General features: G+C 38.5%; 1 protein-coding gene and 1 long non-coding RNA gene across 3 annotated transcripts in view; one reads left to right on the forward strand and one right to left on the reverse strand.

Annotated features, from left to right (window-relative positions):
• The window catches only part of LOC579661 (ubiquitin carboxyl-terminal hydrolase 8), a 30,474-nt gene extending 26,085 nt beyond the window's left edge, over positions 1 to 4,389 (reverse strand). The window contains exon 1 of the mRNA XM_031000235.1: positions 4,275 to 4,389. The gene's annotated coding sequence lies outside the window, so the exon portion shown is untranslated. The remainder of the gene's footprint in view (positions 1 to 4,274) is intronic.
• A 2,447-nt stretch (positions 4,390 to 6,836) lies between these two features.
• LOC115919431 lies at positions 6,837 to 9,065 on the forward strand. 2 transcript variants are annotated; one of them, XR_004061849.1, is made up of 3 exons: positions 6,837 to 6,944; positions 8,145 to 8,435; positions 8,910 to 9,065. It is a non-coding gene; the product is annotated as an uncharacterized LOC115919431 (long non-coding RNA). The 2 variants fall into 2 exon arrangements; XR_004061850.1 differs by having other exon boundaries at positions 8,273 to 8,435.
• Positions 9,066 to 13,523: the final 4,458 nt, after the last annotated feature.

Here is a 13,523-nt window from a genome sequence, read left to right on the forward strand (position 1 = left end):
CCTTAAAACTTAAGTATTTAATTGTTACCAATCATATTCTAGCTCATCCTGAATCAATCCGAACTGCTGATATAAATATGGGTTGCAAGGCAGTTCGCCCCATGGGGTTGTTGTTGCCAGCTGCTAGCTAGCTACTGTACTGGCCGGGTCTCCCGGCAGGATTAATAAATCAGGTTGAAAGAAACATTAATGTTTGAATAATAAAACGGCTTTCTAAAAAGTACTTCTTTTCAACATACCGATCGAATAATTTTTAAAAGACAAAATAAATATTTTTTCTTTGATTTTGAACACCGCATGCTCCTTTTAAAAGCTGAAATTTACTTGGTAATCACAAGAAGTTTCGATACGGATAGCAAGGCAAGTTCAGACTAGTCTCGGAAAAATGCGCAGTGCTCCACGTTAGCTGTAATGCGTGCCAGAACGAACCCAAACAAACACGTGATCGTAACGAGAAAAAAATCATTAAAAACTACGAGAGCACAATTGGAAAGACAACTACTCAAAATTATCGTAAGCAGATACATATAACTTGGAGGAAGAAAACAATAGTTATCCAAGAAAAGCCACATAAATAGTGATATTGAAGGAGTTACTATAGGTACAATCATTATTGGAAGGGCCTGCTGCAATATCCGAATTACACGTGTTTAAATTGAACACGAGGCTATACGAGGCAAATACCGCCCTCTACGGTAAAAAGCAGTATAACAAAGGATTCGAGTATTTGCAGCAGGCCCCTTGCGATAAAAATGTACCTAGTTACTCCTCGATTATCACAATTTCTGTGGCATTCCTTGGCAGTTATTGAATTCTTTGTCCAGGTTATCTATCTGATTATGATAATTTTGAGCAGTAGTTGTCTTTCCAATTGTGCTCTCGTAGTTTTTAATGATTTTTTTCTCAGTTACGATCACGTCTTTGTTTGGGTTCATTCTGGCACGCATTACAGCTACTTACGAGGAGCACCGCGCATTTTTCCGAGACTAGTCTGAACTTGCTTTGCAACAGCTATCCGTATCGAAACTCTTGATTACCAAGTAATTTTCAGCTTTTAAAAAAAAGCATGCGATGTTTAAAATAAGAGATAAATATTTATTTTGTCTTTAAAATATTATATGATCGGTATATTGTACAGAAGAAATTTTTAGAAAGCCGTTTTATTATTCTAACATTCATATTTTTTGACCAGATTTATTCAACCTGCATAAATCAAAATGGCGGCTCGAATGTTGTCTTTCTATTTCTGCCCCAGTTTTTTTACTTTTAGAGGTACGAAAATGGCACTAAACATCGCCAATCATGGATGAAAATAATGTCAAATGGAAGAATATACCGATCTGAGCCGAGGTATGCATGTGTTGATTTATTTGATTGGTAAAAAAGGTCACTTTTAAGGGACATACTGATTTTATGTGCTTTTTATAGAGGCAAGTGACAAATCCTGCAAGCTGATTTCGGGACACCGGGTCCCGATCGGTAGAAGGCCGTCGGGACCCGGTTTATGAAAATCCCGACATGACTCAGGCCTAATATAGGGTCTAGCCTCTAGGGTCTAATTATTGTAATATTGCAGCCAAAGTGCATTTATGAGGATGTAAAGAGTAAAAATCTTGTTGCATATCTCATTCGTCGCGGTCCGGCCGAACCGAACCATTCCTCCCGTACAGTCCCCATAGGACGTTCTTCAGTCTATGTATAGAGGCGGTCAGATTAGCCAGATGCAATCTCTGAGGAACAAACGTCGATATCAGAGACTGAAGCTGTCGGTCGACTATAGTAGGGTGTCTGATCGCGCACCCGATGTTGTGTGCTAAAATTCTTCCCATAGATTTTTTTTTTTCAAAATCGAGATTCAAACCTTTAACTGTTGTGATCCTGAAGGTGATAATCAATGAATGAGGTGTCATATGAAAGAGCAGGTGAATTCCAATATTTCCAAAGGGGCGTAGCCCCCGAAATTCTAAAAATATCTTGGTCAAAACAGCAATTTAAACATTGTGTCCTGGCTAACTCTGAGGTTTGTCACTTTTGATATATGACGCCCCGATCGATAAGTAGTCCCAGTCCTAAGGAACAATTCTATGTGATTATATTTTCGCTAGCCCCCAGGGATCACAACTGATAACAGTTTAAAAATACCCTTCTCGCTATTTGGTGGATCAGCTAATTAGGGGGCGTGCGCTCCGCTCAGTCCAAACCATGGTTACATCGCGTAACATCTCCGCGCACGAACAAAACCCCAAATTCAATTACACATTATAGTGACTGAAATTATGGTTGGCAATTCCCTCGATAAACCCGGAAGTGAATACACGTTATAGTCAATGGCAATATCGCGGAGACAACGTGCGTTGTCTCCGCGATATTGCCATTGACTACAACGTGTATTCACTTCCGGGTTCTAATGGCACATATCGCAGAGACAGCGTGGCTCAAGCTGCAAGTCGCGCATTGGCTTAGCAACATGCGTACTATATGCATACGCTTGCATATCGCGCGATACAGCTGTTTGTCTGAATTTAGCAAAACAACATCACTCTGCGTGGACGTCTTTTTCGTCGATTTTGACCAAAATGATATGAATATACCAGCGTTTTGGAGGGGCTGTAACTTTTGATAGAAACATCGGGGAGACTTGAAATTTGAAATGTATTATTCTGATAACATTTTATATTCAAATATCAAACAAAAATGGTGAAAAACGATCCCAAATTGAAAATTGAAAAATCGTTCAGACACCCTAACTATACTAAGGCTGCATATGCTACAACTCCAGGGAGCTTTGCCGCCAATGGGAAAGTATGCATGTGCAGTACGTGCTGCCCCCGCCCTAGACCGAAAGCTTCAGTCTCTATAATCGTCGGTTGTTCCACTGAGACTACGTCTGGCTCCACTAGACCTCCGGTTATAGAGACTGAACGACTGCCTATGCCAGCCTGTGTTGAACTTATTCCGCTAGATTTTAGCCGCTAGGCCCCTCCCACAAACTTGCCACGGCCGTATTGTTATGCCCCCAAAATCCCCCAAAATGTCATTTTACCTCGTTCATTTCCAATTTTAAATTAGGCCTAGGCTATAATACATCGGTTCCACTTACTAACTTCATTGATATAATCCGTTTAATGGTCCCTTTTAAGGAAATTATCGGTCAAAATCGACATCCATGTTGAAAATCTTGCAAGCCGTGTTTAACTTTCGCTGCCGTCAATCTCATCCCTTCTAGTCTACGCCGAAGGCAAAATGATTATGAAGGAAAAACTGTGCGCCATCTACACGTTCGTAATGGCGTTATCACAGTTTTTCCTTCATAATCATTTTGCCTTCGGCGTAGACTAGAAAGGATGAGATTGACGGCAGCGAGAGTTTAACACGGCTTGCAAGATTTTCAACATGGATGTCGATTTTGACCGATAATTTCCTTAAAAGGGACCATTAAACGGATTATATCAATGAAGTTAGTAAGTGGAACCGATGTATTATAGCCTAGGCCTAATTTAAAATTGGAAATGAACGAGGTAAAATGACATTTTGGGGGATTTTGGGGGCATAACAATACGGCCGTGGCAAGTTTGTGGGAGGGGCCTAGCGGCTAAAATCTAGCGGAATAAGTTCAACATAGGCTGGCATAGGCGATCGTTCTGTCTCTATAACCGGAGGTCTAGTGGAGCCAGACGTAGTCTCAGTGGAACAACCGACGATTATAGAGACTGAAGCTTTCGGTCTACCCCCGCCCCAGCATGCATACTTTCTCGTCGCCATGTTTATCAAGGATTACAACATGGATCTGGGATGAATTGGGTTAATCGAGGATTCACCATTTTTCCCCATCGAAGACTTCTTCAAATTATCATTTCAAGTAGTTGAACGGATGCCCAGGCCCAGAGGAGTCGAAAAACATTATAAGTCAAAATTGTAATTACTACTTCTTTACATTTCGAAAATATGTGACCCAACCCACTGTTTGAATCGTTTTCCGCCGACGAATCCCTGGAGTTTCATATGCTACAGCACTGCATGCAACAAGATCAGACGTACTCACATTCATGTACTGCACTGAGCTAGCTGGCATTGCATTGGCCAGTGCAGTCATTGTCATTTTGACTTGATAGTTGATTGAAAATTTAGAATAACTAATCATTAGTTTGATCTTACATGTCCTGAAGTTGAACGTGAAATGTATCAGAAATGGATCATTTGCAAACAGTCAATACGACATTAGATATCGGCAACGAATTTAGGATGCATGTATTTTACAAAAGCAGCGAACTTACCTAATCTGACAGCATATAGACCTACATCGTAATTCGTATTGCATCAATGTTGTTTCAATACACAGCTCAGATCCGGAAACTTCGCCTAGCCGCAGTATACGGTACCCTTGTTTTGTATACACAAAAGTGCAAGGGTTATCCGCGGCTAGCGCCTATATATGGGCCGTATGCGCTCAATACAAGATGGGCAGGATCCGGAGAACATAACATAGGTCATAATAGCAGATTATGAAGACATCAATAAATTCATGTTTGTTTATTCGGCCAACATAAGATTACGGTCCACAAATGAAGAAAGAAGGAAAGAACAATCAAGCATGAATGAAATAAATAAATTTTTAAAACGCATAAAAGAAAGAGGAAAGCAACAAGGCGAATTAAAAGATGAAAAGAGAAAGAACTTCTTTCTCTTTTCATCTTTCTTCTCATTATTATTCTAACGGAAAGAAAACAGAAAATTTAGACAGGAAAAGAAAGAAAGGAGAAATTTGGATTGGGGATAGAAAAAAAATGAGTTTCAGATCGATATAGTCGCTTCAGCTATGTTATAATTGAATGCTTTCATGATAATCATATTAGCTTATAAAATCTAGTTATAAGATGTTTGCAAAAGTTACATGAAACGTAGACAGGGATACCTCCAGATCCGAGTCCATGCAGGACTATCATGGTCATTTTATGGAGAGTAGTAGTATGATCCCTCCAAGTTGGAAAAATAGTAACATTACCTTTAAGAAAAAAATACTGTTTTATCGAGAATGGTAAGAGGCCGGTTTATTGAAAATTCATAATTTGTTTACAAATGGTATTTGTAATGACTCTTCAATACTAAATACAAAAGTGAAAGCACAACAGCTCCTATTTGATTTTAAATATACAAAATTAAAGAAAGCATTTCCACAGTGTTGGTTGGATAGATTAAGCTATGAATTTGAAAAAGAATGTGATATTTTGAATATTATTGAATAGAAACAGGGTATAAAGTATTTGTTATGAAAGTGAATCGTTTGTTAATACGTAAAAAGTCAAGAGAACCCGCAAATATCATTTACTTTTGGAATTCCTTTTTAGATTTGGATAATGACTTTGTTTGGAAGGATATATTTTTATTTAAATTAAAGCAAATTCGTAATAATAAAGTTAAACAATTTAATTTCAAGATGATTCATAGGTTTATTGCCTCAAAAAAAAACTTATATAAATGGCAAATTGTTAACAATAATTTATGCAACTCTTGTGGACAAGTTGACTAAACTTTTCATTTTATGTTATATTGCAAGGATGTGACTTTGTTTTGGAAAATAATATGTAATTTGATATTTAATCTATTCCAAAAAGAAATGGCCAGAAGATAATAGTTGTAGGTGTGGATATTGGAAACAAGAAATATTCACTTCTGAATATTATTTTAAATTATGCGCAATATGTCACAGTCACATCTCCCTGGTTAAGTTAAACTGTCGCTCATTAAGGTGGATTTTTTTATTTTTTTTTACCCCAATTTATGGAATTATTTTAAAAATAATTTAAAAATAATAGATCTAGATAATAGTATACATTCTCAGATTTTATTGATTAACAATTTACCAATGTGTGTTTTGCGTGACTAAAAAAGCATGTGTATGCTACTATGCTTATCAACTAGGGGACCTATGCCCTTAAGTCATAAATGACAGTAATGAGGATTAATGCCCCACAAAAGATCACTAATATACAGTGGCGGATCCAGGGGGGTCCAGGGGGCCCGCCCCCCCCCCTGGAGAAAAAAATCATGTAAAATCACGTGAGTTTTACCTTTTTGGGGGGTTGGTCCCCCCCCCCCCCCCCCTGGCGCTCATTGCAAATTGAAATTTTTTTGAGCATAAAAAAAAAAAAAATGTGCTCCCCCCCCTCCCCCCCCCCCCCCCCCCCCCCCCCCCCCCCCCCCCCCCCCACTGAGCGAATTCTTGGCCGGCGCGTTTTTCAAATTTTCGGGAGCAAAAAAAAAAAATTGTGCTCTGTACCCCCCCCCGGCGCGATTTTCAAATTTTCGGGAGCAAAAAAAAAAAAAGTTGGGCCCCCTCCCCTAAGAAATCCTGGATACGGGCCTGCTAATATAGCACATCGACACATTGCTCCTGGGGCCTCACTGTTACGAGGCGATTGCTTTGTCACTAAACCGAGACTGTAGTATGTACGCAGTGGGGGCTAGGGTAGGGGCAGTTTTCCATAAATTAAAAAAAAACAACAGAAAATGCAATAAATTTTCAATAATTTATCGCATTTTACCCCAGTCCCCAACATAAACCATGCATTATGGCTCAAGGTACACAGAAGAAGGACCCGAGCTCCCCCCCCCCCCCCCCCTGGCCCCAAAATAAGTAAATTAACCTTAAATCTTTTTTTTTTAAAGACGGGCCCCCGCCCCCAATGAGCAACAACAAAAATAAGTGCTCCTCACCCCCAGAGTTGAGTAGTCCGTAGGACTTTGGTTAATGTTACAAATTAATAATACGGCAAGACACAATAATATTTTTTCCTCATTATTTAGCTGGCTGTAAGACACCGTTAAAAACCCACATTATAAAACGAACAACAACAACAACGAACTTCCAACTTTTTTTTATTTGTCGTCGGCAATGAACGAACAGACGAACTCTCATCATACACATGATTTAACTAGATTGCGAGGTAGATATGTAATTTGAAAGTACTAGGTAATTGAATGGCATGTGAGGGTTGATAAATTTAATTTCATCAATTAATAATTAAAAAGAAGACGGCTTACAATATAATGTCAACTCCAAATTGTTCTAGTTCAGTCCCAGTAATCTACTATTGAGTTAGTTACCGTTTTTTGTGCGTTCGATGCGCAATGTTATTTATGTTGCAGATGTTGCTGTTGTTATGAATGTTTTCTTCTTCTTCTTCTTCTCCTTCTTCTTCTTCTTCTTCTTCTTCTTCTTCTTCTTCTTCTTCTTCTTCTTCTTCTTCTTCTTCTTCTTCTTCTTCTTCTTCTTCTTCTTCTTCTTCTTCTTCTTCTTCTTCTTCTTCTTCTTCTTCTTCTTCTTCTTTCTTCTTCTTCTTCTTCTTCTTCTTTCTTCTTCTTCTTCTTCTCTTCTTCTTCTTCTTCTTCTTCTTCTTCTTCTTCTTCTTCTTCTTCTTCTTCTTCTTCTTCTTCTTCTTCTTCTTCTTCTTCTTCTTCTTCTCTTCTTCTTCTTCTTCTTCTTCTTCTTCTTCTTCTTCTTCTTCTTCTTCTTCTTCTTCTTCTTCTTCTTCTTCTTCTTCTTCTTCTTCTTCTTCTTCTTCTTCTTCTTCTTCTTCTTCTTCTTCTTCTTCTTCTCTTCTTCTTCTTCTTCTTCTTCTTCTCCTCCTTCTCCTCCTTCTCCTCCTCCTTCTCCTTCTTTCCTCCTTCTTCTTCTTCTCCTTCTCCTTCTCCTCCTCCTCCTCCTCCTTCTCCCTCTCCTCCCTCTCCTTCTACTTCTTTGTATTCTTCCTCTTCCTCTTCCTCTTCCTCTTCCTCTTCCTCTCCCTCTCCTCCTTCTTCTTCTGCTTCTCCTCCTCCTCCTCCTCTTCCTCCTCCTATTCCTCCTATTCCTCCTCCTCCTCATCATCATCCTCCTCCTCCTCCTTCATCTTCTTTTTCTCCTATTTCTTTTTCTTTTTCTTCAAGGGTTAGGGTCAAATTTTTGCCTTTTGATTAAATATAATCCTTTTTTTCTTCTTTATTTCTTTTTCTTTTATTCTCTTTGACTTATTTCCTCTTAATCTCTTCTCTTAATGTTCTTTTACACATGCCTCCCTTTCTATTCTAATTGTGTCCTGCTTCTGTCTCTTAACTTTCCATCTTTTCTGAAATGTTCTTTTTCTTTTTATCCTTTCTCCTTTTAGCTACACCACCTTATCCTTGTAACAAATCCAGGATCTCAGAGGCACATATGCCTTCTCAGTTTAAAATTACTGAATTCTTTCAAGTGTACAATTGAATAAGCTTGAATTTGTGTCTGTCTCCTGACAAGGTTGAAGATATGACCAGTCCATATAAGCTCCTATTACCAGATAATTTCGCTTCATGGTAGTGTAACCAAGCAAGTCATCATGATTCGACACCAGGCAGAGACTTTTATAATAACCTGGGTTGCCTATGCTTCAACCTATCTTCTACGTAAACCTCTTGGAGTGGTAAGTGTTGGATATGTTGCATGTTAGGATGTATAGAACATTAATGATATATAAAGAGTTATTTGAAAATGTATACTACATAATTTTCAAGTGAAATCAAAAGTGATTGAATTGTGCATGAATCTATTTTAATATGGTTATAACATTATCATTTGATTGCCATGATGATACTTGCAAAGCTCCTATATATATATTAAGAGACATGTGTATTATATAAACCCTGATACTGATAGTGTCATATCTTTGAAGAAGATTTGATTTGTATTTAATACTTTCATTTGGCAAATGTAAGATGGCCAGAATGAATAGATTATAAGTTCTAGGGACTAGGGTACGGTATAATAGATAAGTCATAAATCAAAATCATAATATGTTTTAAATGTACCTATTTATATTTCTTTAAGGCAATGGGGACCGGTCCATTTTTTCCATTTCACATTGGCCAAGTCCCAAATCTTCTCCTTTTTTTTGAAGGTGAAAGCAGACCTTGCATCAGAGCTTTCTATGAGCAAGGCTCAACTTGGGTGGTTAGATACATCAATGCTTCTTCCATATGCCACAGTTCAGGTATAGTATCCATTGCCTTTCAGAGGATATATATATCCAAGGTTTTAAATTATTTTTCAGTGATGCCAGCGGTAATTAGAAGATTTTTTTGTGTGTGTGGAGGGGGGGGGGTGGTAGGTTATTGACCTCTTTATGTCATATGTTATAATGGTTTGAGCAGGATTCTTAGTTTTTATGCCTCCGCCACCGAAGGTGGTGCTGGAGGCATCATGTTTTCGGGTTGTCCGTCCGTACGTCCGTCCGTACGTCCATCCCGTTTGACCGTTATCACAATATCTCAAGAACCATTGAAGATTTAAACTTAAGACTCGGGAATAGTATTTATCACCATAGGAAGACGATCTGATTAGATTTTGGAGTACGTAGGTCAAAGGTCACAGGTCACAGAGGTCAACTTATGAAATTCCTTGTATTGAGTTTGTTAGCGCGATATCTCAAGAACCATTTGAGATTTAAACTTCAAACTTAAGGATAGTGTGTATCACCATAGGAGGACGATCTGATTAGATTTTGGAGCACGTATGTCAAAGGTCAAGGGTCACAGAGGTCAACTTATGAAATTCCATACATTGAGATTGTTATCATGATATCTCAAGAACCACTGGAGATTTAAACTTCAAACTTAGTGATAGTGTGTATCACTATAGGAAAACAATCTGATTACATTTTGGAGCACGTAGGTCAAAGGTCAAGGGTCATAGAGGTCAACTTATGAAATTCCATACATTGAGATTGTTATGATATCTCAAGAACCACTGGAGATGTAAAAACTTCAAACTTAAGGATAGTATGTATCACCATAGGAAGACGATCTGATTAGATTTTGGAGCATGTAGGTCAAAGGTCAAGGGTCACAGAGGTCAACTTATGAAATTCCATACATTGAGATTGTTATCATAATATCTCAAGAACCACTGGAGATTTAAACTTCAAACTTAATGATAGTGTGTATCACCATAGGAAGACAATCTGATTAGATTTTGGAGCACGTAGGTCAAAGGTCAAGGGTCACAGAGGTCAACTTATGAAATTCCATACATTGAGATCGTTATCGCGATATCTCAAGAACCACTGGAGAAATTTCACTTCAAACTTAATGATAGTATGTATCACCATATCATAATATCTCAAGAACCACTGGAGATTTAAACTTCAAACTTAATGATATTGTGTATCACCATAGAAAGACAATCTGATTAGATTTTGGAGCACGTAGGTCAAAGGTCAAGGGTCACAGAGGTCAACTTATGAAATTCCATACATTGAGATTGTTATCATGATATCTCAAGAACCACTGGAGATTTAAACTCCAAACTTGTTTAAATTGCTCTATGGCGGAGGCATCATTTTCGACTGCGCGCAGTCAAAATTCAATCTAGTTTTTTTTTAATTGGCTAGTTTCCCCATAATGAATGTACATACATGCTATGAGATGAATCCTGCCCCCAATATCCCTTTATAAAGGGGCGTAGTGGCAAATATTGTAAAAATTTGAATTATCACAACTTTCGGGCCGAAGTTGTAAGGGCCGGGGTGGTTCAGCATTTTGGAGGAAAATATTAAATTTTTTTATTAGGCTAGTTTCCCCACAATGAATGTACATACATGCCATTAGATGGATCCTGAACCCTATATCCCTTTGAAAGGGGCGTAGTGGCAAATATTGAAAAATTTGAATTATCACAACTTTTGGGCCGAAGTTGTTAGGGCCGGGGTGGTTCAGCATTTTGGAGGAAAATATATTTTTTTTTTAATTGGCTAGTTTCCCCATATTGAATGTACATACATGCGATTAGATGGATCCTGAACCCTATATCCCTTTGAAAGGGGCGTAGGGGCAAATATTGTAAAAATTTGAATTATCACAACTTTCGGGCCGAAATTGTAAGGGCCGGTGTGGTTCAGCATTTTGGAGGAAAATATTTCAAAAATTTATTAGGCTAGTTTCCCCACAATGAATGTACATACATGCCATTAGATGGATCCTGACCCCCACATCCCTTTGAAAGGGGCGTAGTGGCAAATATTGTAAAAATTTGAATTATCACAACTTTAGGGCCGAAATTGTAAGGGCCGGGGGGTTCAGCATTTTGGAGGAAATATATTTTTTTTTAATTGGCTAGTTTCCCCATAATGAATGTACATACATGCTATAAGATGGATCCTGACCCCTATATCCCTTTGAAAGGGGTGTAGGGGCAAATATTGAAAAATTTGAATCATCACAACTTTCGGGCCGAAATTGTAAGGGCGGGGTGGTTCAGCATTTTGGAGGAAAAAATTATATTTTTCGAATAGGCTAGTTTCCCCACAATAAATGAACATAGATGCCATTAGATGGATCCTGACCCCCATATCCCTTTGACAGGGGGGTAGGGGCAAATATTGAAAAATTTGAGTTATCACAACTTTCGTGCCGAAATGGTAAGGGCCGGGGGGGTTCAGCATTTTGGAGGAAAATATATTTTTTTTTAATTGGCTAGTTTCCCCATAATGAATGTACATACATGCTATAAGATGGATCCTGACCCCTATATCCCTTTGAAAGGGGCGTAGGGGCAAATATTGTAAAAATTTGAATTATCACAACTTTCGGGCCGAAATTGTAAGGGCCGGGTGTGGTTCAGCATTTTGGAGGAAAATATTTCAAAAATTTATTAGGCTAGTTTCCCCACAATGAATGTACATACATGCCATTAGATGGATCCTGACCCCCACATCCCTTTGAAAGGGGCGTAGTGGCAAATATTGTAAAAATTTGAATTATCACAACTTTAGGGCCGAAATTGTAAGGGCCGGGGGGTTCAGCATTTTGGAGGAAAATATATTTTTTTTTAATTGGCTAGTTTCCCCATAATGAATGTACATACATGCTATAAGATGGATCCTGACCCCTATATCCCTTTGAAAGGGGTGTAGGGGCAAATATTGAAAAATTTGAATCATCACAACTTTCGGGCCGAAATTGTAAGGGCCGGGGTGGTTCAGCATTTTGGAGGAAAAAATTATATTTTTCGAATAGGCTAGTTTCCCCACAATAAATGAACATAGATGCCATTAGATGGATCCTGACCCCCATATCCCTTTGACAGGGGGGTAGGGGCAAATATTGAAAAATTTAAGTTATCACAACTTTCGTGCCGAAATGGTAAGGGCCGGGGGGGTTCAGCATTTTGGAGGAAAATATTTTTTTTTTAATTGGCTAGTTTCCCCATAATGAATGTACATACATGCTATGAGATGGATCCTGACCCCCATATCCCTTTGAAAGGGGTGTAGGGGCAAATATTGAAAAATTTGAATCATCACAACTTTCGGGCCGAAATTGTAAGGGCCGGGGTGGTTCAGCATTTTGGAAGAAAATATTAAATTTTGTTATTAGGCTAGTTTCCCCACAATGAATGTACATACATGCCATTAGATGGATCCTGACCCCCATATCCCTTTGAAAGGGGCGTAGGAGCAAATATTGAAAAATTTGAGTTATCACAACTTTCGGGCCGAAATGGTAAGGGCCGGGGTGGTTCAGCATTTTTGAGGAAAATATTTTTTTTTTTAATTGGCTAGTTTCCCCATAATGAATGTACATACATGCTATAAGATGGATCCTGACCCCTATATCCCTTTGAAAGGGGTGTAGGGGCAAATATTGAAAAATTTGAATCATCACAACTTTCGGGCCGAAATTGTAAGGGCCGGGGTGGTTCAGCATTTTGGAGGAAAAAATTATATTTTCGAATAGGCTAGTTTCCCCACAATAAATGAACATAGATGCCATTAGATGGATCCTGACCCCCATATCCCTTTGACAGGGGGGTAGGGGCAAATATTGAAAAATTTGAGTTATCACAACTTTCGTGCCGAAATGGTAAGGGCCGGGGGGTTCAGCATTTTGGAGGAAAATATATTTTTTTTTAATTGGCTAGTTTCCCCATAATGAATGTACATACATGCTATAAGATGGATCCTGACCCCCATATCCCTTTGAAAGGGTGTAGGGGCAAATATTGAAAAATTTGAATCATCACAACTTTCGGGCCGAAATTGTAAGGGCCGGGGTGGTTCAGCATTTTGGAAGAAAATATTAAATTTTGTTATTAGGCTAGTTTCCCCACAATGAATGTACATACATGCCATTAGATGGATCCTGACCCCCATATCCCTTTGAAAGGGGCGTAGGAGCAAATATTGAAAAATTTGAGTTATCACAACTTTCGGGCCGAAATGGTAAGGGCCGGGGTGGTTCAGCATTTTTGAGGAAAATATTTTTTTTTTTAATTGGCTAGTTTCCCCATAATGAATGTACATACATGCTATAAGATGAATCCTGACCCCAATATCCCTTTGAAAGGGGCGTAGTGGCAAATATTGTAAAAATTTGAATTATCACAACTTTCGGGCCGAAGTTGTAAGGGCCGGGTGGTTCAGCATTTTGGAGGAAAATATTTTTTTTTTTTAATTGGCTAGTTTCCCCATAATGAATGTACATACATGCGATTAGATGGATCCTGAACCCTATAT

Source organism: Strongylocentrotus purpuratus, unplaced genomic scaffold (genome assembly GCF_000002235.5).
Source record: "Strongylocentrotus purpuratus isolate Spur 01 unplaced genomic scaffold, Spur_5.0 spur5_scaffold_6, whole genome shotgun sequence".
Taxonomy (NCBI): domain Eukaryota; kingdom Metazoa; phylum Echinodermata; class Echinoidea; order Camarodonta; family Strongylocentrotidae; genus Strongylocentrotus; species Strongylocentrotus purpuratus.